Genomic DNA, 17,620 nt, shown 5'->3' on the forward strand with positions numbered 1-17,620 from the left:
CCTGATTCCACCCCCCCCCCCTTTCCTTCCACGACAAAAGGCCTTTGGTTAAATGATCAGGGAAATAATATTTTTCAGATATACCTGTTGAGTATTGGACTCTAGAGCGGTTTTATATGTACAGAAACTAATGTCGTTACAATTTTTTATCATCCCTGTGCATTAAGTTAAATATTGCATTGTGGTGTCTTGATCTACATCATTTTATGGTACATCAGTATGGTTTTACTAAGATTTAAGTTTATTTATTAGTCTCACAAGTAGGCTTACATTAACACTGCAATGAAGTTACTGTGAAAATCACCTAGTCGCCACGCTCTGGCACCTATTCGGGTACACTGAGGGAGAACTTAGTGTGGCCAATGCACCTAACCAGCACGTCTTTCGGACTGTGGGAAGAAACCGGAGCACCCGGAAGAAATCCACGTAGAATCATAGAATCCATAGAATAGAATTCCAACAGTGCAGAAGGAGGACATTCAGCCCATTGAGTCTGCACCGATGACAATCCCAAGCCAGACCCTATCCCCATAACCCCAAACATTTACCCAGCTAATCCTTCTAACCTACACATCCTGGGTCACTAAGGGGCAATTTAGCATGGCCAATCAACCTAACCCACACACCTCGACACGGGGAGAACCTGCAGACTCCCCACAAACAGTGACCCAAGCCAGGTCCCTGGCACTGAGAGGCAGCGGTGCTAGCCACTGTGCCACTATGTTAAATGTATCTCTGTGATTCAGCTCAGTTACCCCTTGGGTTAGTGAGTCCATATGTGCTCAGTAAAGAGTTCCCTGTTGGATTTCTTGGTGATGATCTTGTATTGGTAGCCTCCGGTTTTGCTCTTCCCCATAAATGGAAACTGATTTTTATCCTGGTTGGGCCACGATCCCAACACGGCGGCACGGTAGCACAGTGGTTAGCACTGCTGCTTCACAGCTCCAGGTACCTGGGTTCGATTCCCGGCTTGGGTCACTGTCTGTGTGGAGTTTGCACATTCTCCTCGTGTCTGCGTGGGTTTCCTCCGGGTGCTCCGGTTTCCTCCCAAACACTGGCTGCAGAACACCTCTGCTCCGCTTCAGGTGAGCAGCGCGCGTCCCCTCAGTCCAAAGATGTGCGGGTTAGGTGGATTGGCCATGCTAAAAATTGCCCCTTAATGTCCTGAGATGCGTCGGTTAGAGGGATTAGTGGGTAAATATGTAGGCATATGGGGTAGGGCCTGGGTGGGATTGTGGTCGGTGCAGACTCGATGGGCTGAATGGCCTCTTTCTGCACTGTAGGGTTTCTATGATAAAATTCTATGCTCAGTCTCAATTCCTGGACAGGAACCTGGAATTGACCTGTTGGAACATGGGTCGCGACCTTCCCGGAGGCGGCTAATTACAAAGCCGCCACTGGGACTCTTGTCTAATTAAGGATGGGGGACGGACCAGAAAAGCAGGAGATCCAATAAGGGGACCTAAAGTAATATCGGACTGGCAGCCCCAGTTGGAGAGTTAGGTGCTGCTGAGACCAGTAGGGGATCACAAAGAACACCTCAAACCAGGGGCCACTCCCTGCAGCATTTATTTTTTTAAAAATTAAAAATCAGTTATGGCCACAGATGTCCGCCCATCATTGTGGAGGGACAAACCCTCCCGAGAATGGTTCTGGCCGAGATTGTGGAACCCACGTTCCGTTGCACCTTGCTGTTCTGGTTGGTAAGATGAAGTCTTAAAGGCCACGACTGGTTAACTGCATGCCTCTTGCTTCAGAGTGTGTTAACGGAAGTGGGAGGGTGGTCCTGTTCCTTGTCAGGAAGATCCAGGCAGCATCATCAACATTCCTAAATTGTTGGGTGGATGACCTCAACTACAGAGAAGGTCACTTGGAGCTGGGATTATGCCGGGTACTCGAACGGATGTACTATTTTCCAGCTTTGCTCAACAGGCCCTAGATAACTTCGCCCACTCTCTAGAACTGCTCTATTGAAACCTTTCATAATTTTTGGGGCTTCTATTAGGTTATTCCTCACTCCTCACACCCCAGCCTTCTGTGTGCAAGAGAAAAGAGGCTCCACCTGTTCAGATAAAAGCAAATTACTGCGGATGCTGGAATCTGAAACCAAAAGAGAAAATGCTGGAAAATCGCAGCAGGTCTGGCAGCATCTGTAAGGGGAGAAAAGAGCTTTGACAAAGGGTCATCTGGACTCGAAACGTCAGCTCTTTTCTCTCCTTACGGATGCTGCCAGACCTGCAGAGATTTTCCAGCATTTTCTCTTTTGGCTCCATCTGTTCAGAGTGCCCAGATAGACACAACCTCACCATTCTGCCATTCTTCCGCTCAATTATTTGTACACACTGCAACACCTCTATATCCTTATGGTGACCAGAGCTGTGCACAGCACTCAACTCTGGTCTAATTAATGTTCAATATGAGTCACTATTTCTCAATGTTAACCCTCTGAAGATAAACCCCAGAGCCTGGTTTTCTTTTGTTATGGCCTTATTGTGCTGTGTCACGACATTCCGTGATCTGTGTATCTGTACTTTGCCCTGCCACATCATTTAGTTTCCTACTTTCCAAGCAGCATGTGATCTCCTTATTTTTCTTAAAATGTAATACCTTGTCCATCTTGAAGTTTCAGTTGAACAAACCTGAAAATATTGGAAAAACCCGTTTCAAATAATGCATTGCAGAGAGAAGGTTTTCACTATAACTGATCCGTCCACTGTAGGTTTAAAACCTTCGGTCCACATGCACTCTGTTTTCCTTGCACCACTTCAACTTCCTGTTGTGTTCTTTTAATGCCACAGTTTGCCACCCTGTTAACATAAGAAGCAGGTCATTGCATCAACATTCAGTAAGATCATGACTGACTCTCACTCTCAGCTTTGCTTTGCCACTCCATCCCCACATTCCTTCAGATTCTCTTTCCACATTCAAAATGGAAAATGGCTTTGTAAACTCATTGGGGAAGTTTTCCTGTCCCGCCCACCACGGGAATCATAGCGGGGCAGGGCGGGGGGGAGGGGGGTGCGGACCATGCAAAAATCTGTTGACCTCGGGCAGGATTTTCCAGTTTTGGGGTGAGCGCGGCAGGAAATCCCGACATTCATGTGCAGTCAGACTATTGGGTGCCACAATTCCCTCAACGTTCACTGAATCTGGGCAACATGGCGGCACAGTGGTCAGCACTGCTGCCTCACAGCGCCAGGTACCCGGGTTCAATTCTGGCCTCGGGTCACTGTCTGTATGGAGTTTGCACATTCTCCCCGTGTCTGCATGTGTTTCCTCCGGTTTCCTCCCACGCTCCAAAGATGTGCAAATTAGGTGTATTGGCCCTCCGTATCGTCAGGGGGAATTACCAGGGTAAATACCTGGGGTTACGGGGATAGGGCCTGGGTGGGATTGTTGTTGGTGCAGACTCGATGGGCCAAATGGCCTTCTTCTGCACTGTAGGGATTCTATGATTCTATTAACCCCTTTTTGCTGTTCTGCAAATAACTATTGTCCTAAATAAGGCTTTAACTAATATCAGTATTTCACACCAGCACAGTTACGCTTCTGAACTAATTACCTATTGTGTTCTTTAATGTCTTCATTTGAAAACATTGCTTTAAAGCTTCAGCCTCCCCCAGAAGCCAGGGTTTAGATTTCGTGTTACTGCTGCTCCATGCTATGAAGCCAAATTGGGATTTGAGTGTGAGGATGTGCAGTGTCCCAAGTTTCACAGGGTGGATTGGCACTGTTGAGTCTGCTGGAGTGGGGATCTTTCTCTTTTTAACTTCTCGTGGTTTCACTGAAGTTTCACAAAGTATTGGAAGAAAAACCCAAGGGCAAATTTTCAAAGTTTATTGGAAAATAACGTGTAGCTCTTTAAAAAAAGTGTGTGTGGGCTTGAAAGGAAGGAAATAGTTGTTCCGAATAGACTCCTGTTTTAGCCTTAGTGTTCCATGAAGTTCAGAGAGGGTGGAGACCCAAGCGAAGGGAGAGGGATTAGAAGTGTCTTTGTTCATGTAATCTTACTTGCGATTTCAGAGCAAGAAATTACCTTTCAAGGGAAGATAATTACCTCATCCCCTGTTTCAGTGACAACTAGATAATGTTGTTGCTGATTATATGAATATCTGGCAAACAGACACAGTTTATTTCCTCATTCTGATTGAAGGGTGGCATGAGGGGTGGCAATAGCCTAGTGGTATTATCGCTAGACTAATAATCCAGAAACTCAGCAAATGTTCTGGGGACCCGGGTTCGAATCCCGCAGGTGGTGGAATTTGAATTCAATAAAAAATATCTGGAATTAAGATTCTACTGATGACCATGAAACCATTGTCGATTGTCAGAAAATCCCATCTGGCTCACTAATGTCCTTTAGGGAAGCAAATCTGCCATCTGGCCTACCTGTGACTTCAGAGCTATAGCAATGTGGTTGATGGGTAATAAATGCTGGCCAGCCAGCAATGCCTATATCCCACAAACTAATTTTTTAAAAACTGGTGGCTCAGTGGTTAGCACTGCTGCCTCAACTCCAGGGACCCGAGTTCAATTCCGTCCTCTGGTCACTGTCTGTGTGGAGTTTGCACATTCTCCCCGTGTCTGCGTGGGTTTCCTCCTGGTGCTCCAGTTTCCTCCCATAGTCCAAAGATGTGCAGGTTCGATAGATTGGCCATGGCAAATTGCCCCTTAGTGCCCCAAGATGTGTAGGTTCAGTGGATTAGACATGGTAAATGTGTGGGATTACAGGGATAGGGCAGGGTTGATAGTCTGGATAAGATACACTGCCAGAGAATCAGTCTAGTGTCGATCGGCCAAATGGCTTCTTCTGCATTGTAAGGAATCTATGATTCCTTTTGAATGTGAGGCGAATTTTGAAGGAATCGGATAATAAGAGATGGCGGGGAGGATGGGGAGAAGGTGGACGGCAGGGGTAGGGGGACCACTCTTCAAGGGATCTGTCACCCTTTTCAAGTGTGAGGGTTGGCAGTCCCATGGGCAACTATTAGTGGAATTGTTTCTCAGTCCAAACACCCACCTAGCACTCAGGAAAGAAAAGAGAAAATGACAGAGAGAAACAAACTGAAGAGTTGAAGAATGAGAAGCATTAGAGAGATGATCTTGGATAGAAAGAACTGACTGGCATTTGCATAGTGGGCAGCTCCAGGGACCCGGGTTCGATTCCCGACTTGGGTCACTGTCTGTGCGGAGTCTGCACGTTTCCCCGTGTCTGCTGGTTTCCTCCGGGTGCTCTGGTTTCCTCCCACAATCCGAAAGACATGCTGGTTAGGTGCATTGGCCGTGCTAAATTCTCCCTCAGTGTACCCAAACAGGCGCCGGAGTGTGGCAACTAGGAGATTTTCACAGTAACTTCATTGCAATGTTAATTTCAACCTACTTGTGACACTAATAAATAAACTTTATATAGATCCTTTTGTGACTTTGGGGCTTGCCAAAGCGCAATGCAGCCAAATAGCCACTTGTTGAAGTACCGTCAATGGAGTAAGATAGGAAATGTGGGAGTCAGTTTGCTCACAGCAAGCTCCCACAGTCAGTGATGCGATAATGATCAGATAATCTGATTATAGTGATGTTGGATAGGAGGAGAGATAGGATAAGGGAGAGTCTGCAGTTTATGATGTTCCACGTGCAGTGCCAATGTTGATCCATGAATCTTATGAATGAGAATAGAGATTTTTTTGTCAATGAAAGTTGTACAAATCCAACTGGATGAAGGGATCTTTACCATTGATGAAGTGAACTTTTTTATTCTTAGTCGTTAAATCAGATTATGTAATATTCAGATGCACACTGTTATATCTGTACCTGATCAATAGAGGGCAGGAATGTTCAGCCTATCTTAAGATGTCAGTGCGTGTGTAACTGATATGTTTTATACAATGTAATGAGACTTCAAACCTTGTAAAGGAAATATTACTTGCCACCTCCTCCACAACAATCTGCATGATTTTTGTAACAGTTTTATCTCCTGTCTTCTATGAACTTCAAGTTTCCCACTTCCGCATACACTTAGCTTTCATGGTAAGTAATCTTAGACATGGAACATATCTTTGTCAATGTCATTTCTGCTCCAATATCTTTTCTGTCTTGCTTTCTGTTCCTTTCTTTCCTCCCTCAATATCCCTCTCTCACTCTCTTTCATAGAAGCAATGAAACTAGAAGCAGGAGTAGGCCATTCAGCTCTTCGAGCCTGCTTTACCATTCAGTATAATCATGGCTGATTCTCTCAATGCCATATTCCTGTTTTCTCCCGTTGATGCCATTAAAATCCACGAAATTGCCCATCTCGTTCTTGGATACATTCAGCGACTTGCCCTCCACAGCCTTCTGTGGTAGAGAATTCCATAGGCTCACTACCCTTTGAGTGAAGACATCTTTCCTCAGCTCAGTCCTAAATGGTCTACCCCATACCCTGAGACTGTGTCCCCTGGTTTTGGATTCCCCAACCAGGACAAACATTCTCCCTGCATCTAGTCTGTCCAACCCTGTTAGAATTTATGGGCGGAATTTTATGGCTTCACTCGTCCCGAAACCGTAAAATCCCACCCGAGGTCAATGGACCTTCCCCTTGTCTGTCCCTCACCCGCTCCAATTTCCAGTGGCAGGCGAGGTGGTAAAATTCCAGCACTATGTTTTAATCAGATTGCCTCTCATCCTTCTGAACTCCAGTGGAACCAATCTCTCCTTTAAGGACAGTCCCGTCAACTCCAATATCAGCCTAGTCAACCTCTGCTGTACTCGCTCTATGGCAAGTATATCCTTTCTTAGGTAAAGACCAAAACTGCACGTAATACTACAGATATGGTCTCACCAAGGCTCTGCATAACTGCAGTAAGACACCCCTACTTCTGAACTCAAATCCTCTTGCAATGAAGGCCAGCATACAATTTGCCTTCCTAATTGTTTGCTGCACCTGTCTCTTCATTTTCATTGACTCATGTACAAGATCCCTTTGTACATTCACATATCCAAATTAATCACCATTTAAATAATATTCCTCCTTTCTGTTTTTCACACCAAAGTGTGTAACTTTACATTTAGCCACGTTGTACTGTATCTGCCATATATTTGCCCACATATCTAAATCACCATGAAGCCTCCTTGTATCTTTTTCATAACTCTGCCCAATTTTGTGTCATCAGCAAACTTGCAAATGTTACATTTGGTTCCCTCATCCAGGTCATTTATATATATTGTGAACAGCTGGCGCCCAGGCACTGATCCCGCAGTATCCCATTGCTATTCACTGCCTGCCAGTCGGAAAAAGAGCCATTTATTCTGACTCTGTTTCTGCCTCTCAACCAATTCTCAATCCATGTTGATACATTACCACCCTATCCCATGCACTTTAATTTTGCCTATTAACCTCTTATGCGGGACCATATCAAAAACCTTCTGAAAGTCCACATACACCACATCCATTGGTTCTCCCTTATCTATTCTATTAGTTATATCCTCAAGAAACTCTAGTGCCTTTCTGAAGCATGAATTGCCTTTCATAAATCCGTACTGGCTTTGTCCAACCCTGTTAATGCTTTCCTCCTCTTCTTTCCACTTATTTCTTGGCTTTGTCACAAGCCATTCTAGATCCTCACCTGCATTGATTTTAGTCATGATGCTATTCCTAGTGCAGGTACATGGTCAACATCTTTTCCCAAAGGTCGGGGAGTCTAAAACTAGAGGGCATAGGTTTAAGGTGAGAGGGGAGAGATGCAAAGGATCCAGAAGGGCATTTTTTTACACAGAGGGTGGTGAGTGTCTGGAATGAGCTGCTGGAGGCAGGAGTAGAGGCGGGTACAATTTTGTCTTTTAAAAAGAATTTAGACGTTACATGCGTCAGATGGGTACAGAGGGATATGGGCCAAACGCGGGACTAGCTTGGTGGTAAAAACTGGGCGGTATGGACAAGGTGGGCCGAGGGGCCTGTTTCCATGCTGTAAACCTCTATGACTCTATTCCACTATCTAAGTGGGACGATCAATTCCAGGATGAGATGGGTTTGGTTCTGAGATCCATGTTGCTTCTAGTTGGTATAAGGCAGGATTTATGAAGCTGATGCCTCATTGATGGGTTAGGAGATTGCGGTGTTAGCTATTGGAAATGCTGAGAGAGTGCATGGTTTTCAAATCCCCCCCCACCCCACCCTGTCTCCTCACCCCAGCTAATCTCTGAAACCTTCTCTAAATCTCTGACAGCCAAGCATTTACTTGCCTAGTCTGTAAGCTCTGGAATTCCCTCCTTAAACCTTTTACTTCTCTCACTCTCCTTTAAGCTCCTTAAAGCTGGATCGGAAAGATAGATTTTCAGTCACCCGTTCCTTACACTCGATATGGCTCACTATCAGATTTTGCCTGATGCTGCACTCTGAAGCACCCTCCCTGGATAGTTTACTACGCTACAGGTGCTATATAAATGCAAATATTTGTTGTTCAGGTACCTGGGGGTGGTGCTTATTCTTCATTGTTTTAAAAATTTTCACCACCTTTGCCACTAATTGGAAGTCATGATGTGGAGATGCCGGCGTTGGACTGGGGTAAACACAGTAAGAAGTTTAACAACACCAGGTTAAAGTCCAACAGGTTTATTTGGTAGCAAAAGCCACACAAGCTTTCGGAGCTGCAAGCCCCTTCTTCAGGTGAGTGGGAATTCTGTTCACAAACAGAGCATATAAAGACACAGACTCAATTTACATGAATCATGGTTGGAATGCGAATACTTACAACTAATCAAGTCTTTAAGAAACAAAACAATGTGAGTGGAGAGAGCATCAGGACAGGCTAAAAAGATGTGTATTGTCTCCAGACAAGACAGCCAGTGAAACTCTGCAGGTCCACGCAACTGTGGGGGTTACAAATAGTGTGACATGAACCCAATATCCCGGTTGAGGCTGTCCTCGTGTGTGCGGAACTTGGCCATCAGTTTCTGCTCAGCGATTCTGCGTTGCCGTGTGTCGCGAAGGCCGCCTTGGAGAACGCTTACCCGAATATCAGAGGCCGAATGCCCGTGACCGCTGAAGTGCTCCCCATGTAGATCCAACATTTGCCACTCTCTAATCTTCAGGCACCTCACCCGTGACTATCAATGATTCAAATATCTCGGCTAGGGGACCCGCAATATCCTCCCTCGCCTCCCACAATGTCCTGGGATACACTTCATTAGGTCCTGGGGATTTATGTACCTTGACGTGATATTCGGGTAAGCGTTCTGCAAGGCGGCCTTCGTGACACACGACAGCGCAGAGTCGCTGAGCAGAAACTGATAGCCAAGTTCCTCACACACGAGGACGGCCTCAACCGGGATATTGGGTTCATGGCACACTATCTGTAACCCCCACAGAGTTTCACTGGCTGTCTTGTCTGGAGACAATACACATCTTTTTAGCCTGTCTTGATGCTCTCTCCACTCACATTGTTTTGTTTCTTAAAGACTTGATTAGCTGTAAGTATTCGCATTCCAACCATTATTCATGTAAATTGAGTCTGTGTCTTCATATGCTCTGTTTGTGAACAGAATTCCCACACCTGAAGAAGGGGCTTGCAGCTCCGAAAGCTTGTGTGGCTTTTGCTACCAAAAAAACCTGTTGGACTTTAACCTGGTGTTGTTAAACTTCTTACTAATTGGAAGAGCAGGGAGAGAAATCGGAGAGTTTAAAGTTTATTTATTAGTCACAAATAGACTTACATTAACATTGCAATGAAGTTACTGTGAAAATCCTCTAGCCGCCTGTTCAGGTACACTGAGGGAGAATTTAACACGTCCAATGCACCTAATCCAAAGAGATTCTACAAATACATAAAGGGCAAAAGAGTAACTAGGGAGAGAGTAGGACCTCTTAAGGAACAACAAGGTCATCTATGTGCAGATCCACAAGAAATGGGTGAGATCCTAAATGAATATTTCTCATCAGTATTTACTGTTGAGAAAAGCATGGATGTTAGGGAACTTGGGGAAATAAATAGTGATGTCTTGAGGAGTGAACATATTATAGAGAAGGAAGTGCTGGAAGTCTTAAAGCACGTCAAGGTACATAAATCCCCAGGACCTAATGAAGTGTATCCCAGGACATTGTGGGAGGCGAGGGAGGATATTGCGGGTCCCCTAGCCGAGATATTTGAATCATTGATAGTCACGGGTGAGGTGCCTGAAGATTAGAGAGTGGCAAATGTTGGGCCTTTGTTTAAAAAGGGCTGCAGGGAAAAGCCTGGGAACTACAGGCCAGTGAGCCTCACATCTGTGGTAGGTAAGTTGTTGGAAGGTATTTTGAGAGACAGGATCTACAGGCATTTAGAGATGCAAGGACTGATTAGGGACAGTCAGCATGGCTTTGTGAGTGGAAAATCATGTCTCACAAATTTGATTGAGTTTTTTGAAGGGGTAACCAAGAAGGTAGATGAGGACAGTGCAGTTGATGTTGTCTACATGGACTTTAGCAAGGCCTTTGACAAAGTACCGCATGGTAGGTTGTTGCATAAGGTTAAATCTGATGGGATCCAGGGTGAGGTATCTAAATAGATACAAAATTGGCTTCTTGACAGAAGCGGCCTTCGTGACACACGACAGCGCAGAGTCGCTGAGCAGAAACTGATAGCCAAGTTCCGCACACACGCGGACGGCCTCAACCGGGATATTGGGTTCATGTCACACTATTTGTAACGCCCACAGTTGCGTGGACCTGCAGAGTTTCACTGGCTGTCTTGTCTGGAGACAATACACATCTTTTTAGCCTGTCTCGATGCTCTCTCCACTCCCATTGTTTTGTTTCTTAAAGACTTGATTAGTTGTAAGTATTCGCATTCCAACCATTATTCATGTAAATTGAGTCTGTGTCTTTATAAGCTCTGTTTGTGAACAGAATTCCCACTCACTTGAAGAAGGGGCTTAGAGCTTCGAAAGCTTGTGTGGCTTTTGCTACCAAATAAACCTGTTGGACTTTAACCTGGTGTTGTTAAACTTCTTACTGTTCTTGACAGAAGCCAGAGGGTGGTTGTAGAGAGATGTTTTTCAAACTGGAGGGCTGTGACCAGCGGTGTGCCTCAGGGATCAGTGCTGGGTCCACTGTTATTTGTCATTTATATTAATGATTTGGATGAGAATATAGGAGGCATGGTTAATAAGTTTGCAGATGACACCAAGATTGGTGGCATAGTGGACAGTGAAGAAAGTTATCTCCAATTGCAACGGAATCTTGATCAATTGGGCCAGTGGGTTGATGAATGGCAGATGGAATTTAATTTAGACAAATGCGAGGTGATGCATTTTGGTAGATCGAACCAGGGCAGGACTTACTCAGTTAATTGTAGGGCGTTGGGGAGAGTTACAGAACAAAGAGATCTAGGGGTACATGTTCATAGCTTCTTGAAAGTGGAGTTACAAGTGGACAGAATGGTGAAGAAGGCATTCAGCATGCTTGGTTTCATTGGTCAGAACATTGAATACAGGAATTGGGATGTCTTGTTGAAGTTGTACAAGACATTGGTAAGGCCACACTTGGAATACTGTGTGCAATTCTGGTCACCCTATTATAGAAAGGATATTATTAAACTAGAAAGAGTGCAGAAAAGATTTACTAGAATGCTACCGGGACTTGATGGATTGAGTTATAAACAGAGGCTGGATAGACTGGGACTTTTTTCTCTGGAGCATAGGAGGCTGAGGAGTGACCTTATAGAGGTCTATAAAATAATGAGGGGCACAGATCAGCTAGATAGTCACTATCTTTTCCCAAAGGTAGGGGAGTCTAAAACTGGAGGGCATAGGTTTAAGGGGAGAGATACAAAAAGTGTCCAGAGGGGCAATTTTTTCACAGGGTGGTGAGTGTCTGGAACAAGCTGCCAGAGGCAGTAGTAGAGGCGAGTACAATTTTGTCTTTTAAAAAGCATTTAGGTAGTTACATGGGTAAGATGGGTATAGAGGGACATGGGCCAAATGCGGACAATTGGGATTAACTTAGGGGTTTTTTAAGAAAATGGGCGGCATGGGCAAGTTGGGCCGAAGGGCCTGTTTCCATGCTGTAAACCTCTATGACTCTGTCGCCAGCATGTCTTTCAGACCGTGGGAGGAAACTGGAGTACCCGGAGGAAACACATGCCGACAAGGGGAGAACGTGTAAACTCCACGCAGACAGTGACTCAAGCCGGGAATCAAACCCAGGTCCTTGGCGCTGTGAGGCAGCAGTGCTAACCACTGTGCCGCCCTTATTCCAAGATTATCTGAGTTTTAATCCGTAGTCCATGACATTCAACACTGACTGCTTTCAGTTTAGAGTTATCCAGGAGCTGAGGGTCACAACAACACAACATGGCCATTAGTGGATTGGTTGCCCATTTTCATAGAACCAGAGAATCCCTACAGTGCAGAGGAGGCCATTCGGCCCATCGAGTCTTCACCCACCGCAATCCCACCCAGGCTCTATCCCCATAACCCCACATTTTTCTCCTTGATACTAGGGATTGGTGTCAATCAACCTAACCAGGACGTCTTTCGGACTGTGGGAGGAAACCGGAGCACCCGGAGGAAAACCACACAGACATGGGGAGAACGTGCAAACTCCCACAGACCAGTGACCCTGAGGCCAGAATTGAAGTCGGGTTCCTGGCGCTGTGAGGCAGCAGTGCTAACCACCGTGCTGCCTCTTTACATGCTTTTCTATCCAAGTACCTCTTTTTTTCACTGCGGCCCAATTTGATTCCTCTTAAGCCCAACGTAACAATCCTATGTCATTCAAGGAATGTATTCCAAGGGTGAATTGCAGCGACTCCTGTCAAGGAATTCATGAACTAGATCTTCAGGTTAACAACATGAAACAAGTATCAATCATGTGGTTACAAAATTAGACAAACAAATTCAGCAGGTAACAGGGAAGTGGTGGACGGGATATTAAAGGAAGGGTAATGCTGAATTAAAACTAGATTAGAATTGCAAATTGATACACCATTCCTGCATTACAGGAACTGAAAAAGAATTTGGGTTTCTTAGAAATGTACATGAAAGGTGTACATGAAATATGGTTCACAATATTTCTCGCATCCTGAGGAGAACATTGTTCTGGCAGCCTGCATTTGAATTTGATCTCTGATCCCGCAAGCTGTTACAGAAATATGTTCAGCAGTTTTATTTTCCCCAGTTGCTCAATACTGAATTGTCTTCCCGACAGCAGGAGGTTTGTTCAACCCATTCGCCTCCTTGAGTCCGCTATTTCTCTATGAAACTTTCCAGGGGTAAGGGGGAAACCAGCATAAGAAGAGGTCACAAGTGACTAAAGGTTATTCAGTTCCATCCTCCATTCAGCATTTTCTGCCCGCCTTATGACACTCTCATGCCAACAATGGTGTCGCTGTCCTGGTCGGTGTATCATTCCAAATATGTCCATCTGTTACAACCTGACAATCGGGCTCAATTGAACTGCACCATCTGGAACACATGGTAAAAAGAAAAGGTGGATCTGACAGCACAACTTGCTACCTTGAGGCATACCCAATGCTCTTTGCAAAGGAGTACTTTTGAGGAGCGGCGCGTTCGATTCCCGGCTTGGGTCACTGTCTGTGCGGAGTCTGCGTGGGTTTCCTCCGGGTGCTCCAGTTTCCTCCCACAGTCCGAAAGACGTGCTGGTTAGGTGCATTGGCCATGCTAAATTTGGGTGGCACGGTGGCACAGCGGTTAGCACTGCTGCCTCACAGCACCAGGGTCCCAGGTTCAATTCCGGCCTCGGGTCACTGTCTGCGTGGAGTCTGCACGTGTCTCCCCATGTTTGCGTATGTTTGCTCCGGGTGCTCCGGTTTCCTCCGATACTCCAAAGATGTGCGGGCTAGGTTGATTGGCCATGCTAAATTGATCCTAGTGTCAGGGGATGTAGCAGGGTAAATATGTGGGGTTACAGAGCCTGGGTGGGATTGTGGTCAGTGCAGACTCAATGGGCCGAATGGCCTCCTTCTGTACTGTAGGGATTCTATGATTCTAAATTCTCCCTCAGTGTACCTGAACAGGTGCCGGAGTGTGGCGACCAGGGGATTTTCACAGTAACTTCATCGTAGTGTTAATATAAACCCACTTGTGACAATAATAAATAAACTCACTGTTGTGAGATCAGAAATGCAGCAGCCAATCTTTTGCACAGCTAAGTCGCACATGCAGCAAAGCGATAATGGCGAGGTAACCTGTTTTGGCGATATTGGCTGAGGAATTATTGGTTGAGGAAGGAAATAGTGGCCAGGACAATAAGGAAAATTTCCCTGCTCCTCTTTGACATAGTGCAATGGGATTTTTTTAATATCCACCTGAGAGGGCAGCTGGAACTCTTTTTCTGAACGACAGCATCTCCAACAATGTAGCACTCCCCGAGCACTGCGCAGGAGCGTCAACCTGTATCCAGTATTATTCAGTTGTGCCCCTGTCAGAGCTAAAAAGATATTTGGAGACAGCGTTCGTAAATGATGGATCCTTTATTGCCTTCTTATCGATAAGGAGAGAACTGGAGAATTCCTAAGGCTTCTTCAGTCTGCTCTGCTCAGTTGTGTACAGTCAGCTTTTTTATAGGACACAACTTCTAGTAAAGATAATTGTTTCTAGTCATGCACACCGGTAAATTATTTACATATGATACAATGAGGTAGGCCCGAGACAAAAGCTGTTTAATCGCATCCTGTTGGTAATGCCATAATCTTTAGTGGTAGATGGATGGAATGTCCGTTCAGACAATGGCCACTTAATCATGTCTTTATTACAGTTTTGGTGCTGTTAGCAAGGACATTCAGCTGTGTCCTGTTGATGGATATAGTGAAACATCCCCTTTGTCTGCGCTGACTATTTCATGTATGTGCAGAGACAGCCAGTCTATAGTGAGGGTGCTGCTAATTTTCCTGGCTCCCTGGCCGATACACCTGCTTAGCTCAGATCTCCTCTCCTGGACCCCTTTCACCTTGAGAGTGGAGAGGGTGAATTTCTCCAATATTCCTTCATAACTTGGCCCCATTAGACTTGGAGGGGAGGATTCTCTGGCCTCCCCACTGCATGTTTCCCATGGCGGGAGGCAGCGTGCTGTTAGCTGATGGCGGGATATTCTGGTCCGACCACTGTCAATGGGATTTTCCATTGACTCCATCCTGTGCTGCCAGGAAACGCAAAGTGGGGGGTGTGTCCATCAGAAGATCCCACAGCCATGAACAGGCGAAACATTCCGGCCAGAATCCTCCTTGTTAAATTTTTCTGTGGCCTTCTCTTGTTTGCTCAAGTTAATTTTTCACCACCTTTGTCGCTAATTGGAAGAGCAGGGAGAGAAATCGGAGAGTTTAAAGTTTATTTATTAATGTCACAAGTAGGCTTACATTAACACTGCAATGAAGTTACTGTGAAAATCCCCTCGTCGCCACACTCCGGCGCCTGTTCGGGTACACTGAGGGAGAATTTAGCACGGCCAATGAACCTAACCAGCACGTCTTTTGGACTGTTGGAGGAAACCGGAGCACCCAGAGGAAACCCACACAGACATGGGGAGAATGTGCAGACACCGCACAGGCAGAGTGACCCAAGGCCGGAATTGAACCCGGTCCCCTGGCTCTGTGAGGCAGCAGTACTAACCACTGTGCCACCGTGTGTCGGGGTGATAGTGGAATTTAGAAAGTTCTACAATGAAGAATGATTACGTAGATTAGGCTTATATTCCCTTGGCTGCAAAAGGTGAAGGGATGATCTAATTGAAATGTCTGAGATGATTAACGGATTTGGTCGGGTGAAGAAAGGGGAAATATTTCCTCTGGCGGGGCAGGTCTAGATCAACTGGACATAACCTTAAAATCCGAGCTGGGATGTTGAGGTGGATTGTCAGGAAGCATACCTTCATACAAAAACTAGTGGAAATCTGGAAGTCTCTCTCCCAGAACACAGCTGAGGCTGGATGGGTATAAGAGTTACGAAGCGAAGATTGGGTAAATGGAGTTAGATTACAGATCAGCGATGACATAATTCAATGGTGGAGAAAACTCGAGGCGAATCATAGAATCCCTACAGTGCAGAAGGAGGCCATTCAGCCTATTGAGCCTGCACCAGCAACACTCCCGCCCAGGCCCGATCCCCTTAACACCACATATTCACCCTGCCAATACCCTTGACACTAAGGGGTAATTTAGCACAGCCAATCCACCTAACCCACACATCTTTGGACTGTGGGAGGAAACCGGAGCAACCGGAGGAAACCCACACAGACACGGGAGAATATGCAGACTCTACACAGACAGTGACCCGAGGCCAGAATTGTACCCGGGTCCCTGGCGCTGTGAGGCTGCAGTGCTAACCACTGTGCCACCGTGCCGCCGAGGGACAGAATAGTTACCGTTTTAAAAAATGTTCCTGTGCTTGTTTCTGTCAATGCTGTCGTATTTTGACAAAGCATTGACTTGTGTACAGTATTCAGATAGTGAGATAGGATTGTTCAAATCTTGGCTTTTAGGAGCATTGAAACATAACTGCAGAATGTGGAAAGGCCAGGGAAGTTCTAAAGATTACAAACTGGATAGTCCTGCAGACAAGTGATACCTTGGAGAAGAACCAAACATGAATTGTTGGTGGGAAAGTGAGGTGTTTTACCTCCATTAAAGACAGCAGTTGTTCAAACTTGACTCTTTTATGAAATGGTTATTAAGGGCGTATATACCCACCACAGTGCGAAGGAAGTTTGGAAAGATGAGAGGAGTTGTAATGATAATTGTCCTATTTGGCTGTGTATTTAACTGTTTGCTCATAGGTTATGTATGTGCGCAGGGTGTTAGTGCTAATTCATGGGTAGTGGCACTCACTCACCTTATCTGAAGTTGATCAGAGTTGAGAGTAAATGAATGCAATTGGGAGAATGTTGGATTCAGTCCACAGCAATGATATCTAATGTGGCGATCACTTTCCACCTTGATTTGGACAGTGTTTCACAAACGCTCTATTTGAACTTCAGCAGAGTTTATTTTGCATGCGCATTTCAATTCCTATTTGAATAGTCTGAGCTGTTTAACAATATACATGATGTGGAGATGCCGGCGTTGGACTGGGGTAAACACAGTAAGGATGTTGTTAGACTCCTTACTAACAATATACAAACAGGAAAGGAAGGTTCCAATTAAAAACTATTGAACAATCACTCAGCAGTTACTCTCAACATGTAATTAGATGAGCCTTTAAGTGCTTTCTTCATTTACAAATGCGTAATAATCCCACTCACACCAGCAGCATGCACCTTCCTCAGTATCAGCATTTGGACCTTAGCCCCCTCCTCTTTGCCTCTCGCTCTCCCTACAATCCACCACCCTCCCTCACTCTTTGCCTCTCGCTCTCCCCTACAATCCACCACCCTCCCTCACTCTTTGCCTCTCGCTCTCCCCTACAATGCACCACCCTCCCTCACTCTTTCCCTCTATCCCGAACTCACACTTTTTGTCTCCCTCCCCCTCTATTGATCTCTCTCAGATGCACGCAGTCACCCTCCCTGTCCCTCCCTCCGTCTCTCTGCCTCTTGATTCCCCTGCCTCCTGCCTCTTCCCCTGCCTCCTCCATGCCTCCTATCTGTCTCTGTCTCTGACCATCCTTGCCTCCGGTCTGTCACTCGTTCTCTCTCCCTCCCTCTGTATCTCTCTCTCTC

At 45.6% G+C, this 17,620-nt stretch overlaps 1 protein-coding gene across 14 annotated transcripts in view; it reads left to right on the forward strand.

Annotated features, from left to right (window-relative positions):
- dst (dystonin) overlaps positions 1 to 17,620 on the forward strand; it is a 653,330-nt gene that overhangs the window by 209,435 nt on the left and 426,275 nt on the right. The gene's annotated exons all lie outside the window — the stretch shown is intronic.

This window comes from Mustelus asterias, chromosome 5 (genome assembly GCF_964213995.1).
Source record: "Mustelus asterias chromosome 5, sMusAst1.hap1.1, whole genome shotgun sequence".
NCBI classification, from domain to species: Eukaryota; Metazoa; Chordata; class Chondrichthyes; order Carcharhiniformes; family Triakidae; genus Mustelus; species Mustelus asterias.